Source organism: Triplophysa rosa, linkage group LG1 (assembly GCF_024868665.1).
Source record: "Triplophysa rosa linkage group LG1, Trosa_1v2, whole genome shotgun sequence".
NCBI classification, from domain to species: Eukaryota; Metazoa; Chordata; class Actinopteri; order Cypriniformes; family Nemacheilidae; genus Triplophysa; species Triplophysa rosa.
The window spans coordinates 20539956-20543338 of NC_079890.1; positions in this window are offsets into that span (position 1 = coordinate 20539956).

The window sequence follows — 3383 nt, forward strand, 5'->3', positions numbered from 1 at the left end:
TTCACACATCGTCTCGCTCGTCTGTCCGTTCCCCATGAGACGGTCCCACAGTCTTGTTCCTCAACCACGTATTCGGAAACGGTGCGTGATGATGAGATGTCCGTTGCAGCATCGGAGGGCGACTTACTGGCATCGGACTCCGATGATTCCTCGGAGCTCTCTCCCTCGGAGGGTCGAGTCCAGTAAGAAGCGGACGTCGAAATGTCAGCCATGCTTCCCCGGATTGCCGGCATTGGGTTGCAGTGCACTGCCTCTCCAAACACTCACGGCTGGATACATGGTACCTCGGGTTTGAGAGCGGCTCCAAGCCGTACTCGCCCCCGGTGCCGTGTTTCCCCGGAAGTGCATGAGGAACTTAGTACGACCTGGAAGCCCCCTTCGGCGCGTGCATGTCAACTAGTTCCATCGCCCTTTCTTCCCTCGATGGTGGGGCAGCTAGAGGATACGTCGATGTCCCCCAGGGGCTCGACCTAGACTCCCGTCCAAAGCATGTAGGATTTTCGGCATCCAAGATGTCGAGAGCTTACTCTGCTGCGGGCCAAGCAGTCCCCTCTCTCCACGCTATGGCCATCCTGCAGGTCAGGCCAAGGCGTTGAAAGAGCTCCACGAGGGTAAGACCAACCCAGCGCTTATGCAGGAACTCCGTGCCATCACCGACCTCGCTCTACGGGTGACCAAGGTGACCACGCAAGCCCTGGTTCGGGCGATGTCCACACTTGTGGTCCAGGAGAGACACCTCTGGCTGAACCTTGCACAGATGAGTAACGCCGAGAAAGTCCGCTTTCTCGACGCACCCATCTTTCAAGGGTGACTGTTTGGTGATACTGTCGAGCTGCAGTTCTCGACAGTAAAGACGCAGACAGAGGATATCAAGATATCCTCCCCCACCATGACTCGGCCGCCCTCTGGTGTCCAGATCCCGTGCACAGTCTGCTTCCCAGTAGCCCTGGTCCTCTTCGACGCCTTCCGGTTTCGGCGCCCCCCCCCCACTCAGGCAGCCCCCCCGGAAGAAGACATCGAAGAGGAGACCACCACCCCGTCAGTAGCCGCGGCGGAAGCCGAAGCGGCCCTCATGGGAAGACCCCAGGGAGATAGAGAATACCTTCGGGCCCGACCCCAGCCATTCCTTCTCTGGTTGGTCGATCCGGGACGGTTCCTGCCACGTCCCAACAGCCCACTTCTAAGAGTTTTCTCTCTCTCTCTGGGTGTTTATCACAGCCGCTCTTACCCTCTACACGATGGTGTTCGGCAACTCAGCGTTGAGGCAAGACCCAATGTTGAGGATAATCATCAGCCTATGCACTCTCAATCGATGGTGCGTTGTGCTACATCATCGCCAGGCAGGTAAAACAGCAGAGACGATCTCCTCTCCGGGCCCCCCCCCCCCCCATGGCGAGGGATCCACACTGCCAGCCATCGAACCACCCCACGGGAGGTCGATGAAGCAGAACGTACCCCTAGCCTCCCTTTCTCGGTCCCTGGGAGCCTGACAAGAGCTTCCCAAACCGTCACGGTGACTACTGGATACGATCCGTCTCGGCTACGCGGTCCAACTCCCCAGACGCCCGCCCAAGTTTCGGGCAACCTCCAAACCTCAGTCAGCGGCAAGGATGCTCCTGTGCTTCGGGCCGAGGTCGCCACCCCTCTGGTGAGGAAGCGTCTCTCTAGCCGAGATGATCAACGGGTTTTACAGCCCGTACTTCATCGTCCCCAAAAAGGGGGTTGCTAGATCTGCGTACCCTGAACAGGCACCTACTCAAGCTGCCGTTCAGGATGCTCAGGCAGAAGTGCATCCTGGCATCTATCAGATGTCAAGATTGGTTCATGGCAATCGACCTGAAGGACGCTTACTTTCATGTCTCGATCTCCCTCGTCATCGCCCGTTCCTACGGTTCGCTTTCGAGGGTCAGGCATATTAGTACAGAGTCCTCCCTTTCGGTCTGTCCCTGTCCCCACGAGTCTTCACGAAGATCATGGAAGCCGCCCTCACTCCCCTCAGGGAGAGAGGTGTATTGTGACATGGCACAGTGTTGTGGCGTTTTCCATAGGAACCCCGTACTAAACTATCTCAACGACTGGCTCATTTGACACACTCACGAGATCTGTTATGTACACACAGGGACCTAGTGCTTCGGCACCTAGATCGATTGGGACCACAGGTCAACCGAGAAAAGAGCAAGCTCTCCCCTGTGCAGAGCATCCTCTTTCTCGGTATGGAACTCAACTCTGTCTCCATTACAGCGCGACTGACTACAGAAAGCGCTCAGTCAGTGTTGAACTGCCTGGAATATTTCAAGCAGTCAGCGGTCCCCCTGAAATTCAGAGGCTCCTGGGCACATGGCATCCTCGGCGGTGGTGATACCCCTCGGGTTGATGCACACGAGACCGCTCCAACACTGGCTACAGAGTCGAGTTCCCTGGAGAGCGTGGCACACCAGCAGCAGGCGGATGGTGATTACGCCTCTCTGCCGATGCACCCTAACCCCTTGGTCTTCAATGAACTTTCTACGGACGGGGGTCCCTCTCGGGCAGGTCACGAGGCGCATTGTGGTGACAACAGACGCCTCCCTGCAGGGTTGGGGTGCCGTGTGCAACGGGCACACAGTGTCGGGGCGATGGACGGGCCCCCGCCTGCACAGGCATATCAACTGCCTAGAGTTGTTGGATGTGCTACTTGCACTGAAGGGGCTACAACCTCTCCTGCAGGACAAGCACGTGCTGGTCTGGTCGGACAGCACAACTGCCATAGCGTATATCAACCGCCAGGGTGGCGTTCGCTCACGGCAGCTAACACGACTCGCCCGGCGCCTCCTCCTGTGGAGTCCGCAGGTGAGCAGATCCCTGTGAGCCACACATATCCCAGGCGACCTGAACCAGACAGCCGATGCGCTCTCTCGTCAGTTGACGCCTCGCGGAGAGTGGCGACTCCACCCCCGCGCAGTCCAGCTCATTGGGTACAGTTCGGGCGGGCTCAGGTAGACCTGTTCGCCTCCCTGGACGCCACCCATTGCCTGCTAGGGCACTCCCATCCGAGGCCCCCTTTGGCACGGATGCTCCAGCGCACAGCTGGCCATGGGACAAGTGGAAGTACGCCTTCCCCCAGTGAGCCTCATTGCACAGACCCTGTGCAAGGTCAGGGAAGAGGAGCATCAAGTGTACTAGTTGCGCCATACTGGCCCAGTTCTTGGTTCTAGAGAAACAAGGCCGCCGCCTGTGAGGCCGAAGGTAGGGGCCTTCCCACCTTTCAAGTAAAGCTCTGGGACCCTCTACCTACCCACTGGTAGGTTACAATTTTGCGGTAGTGCTCACGGCTGACACGCCCAGGCCAGTCACTGTCGCTTTGCTAGAGATTGTGACAGGGCACAGTGTTGTTGGCATTTTCC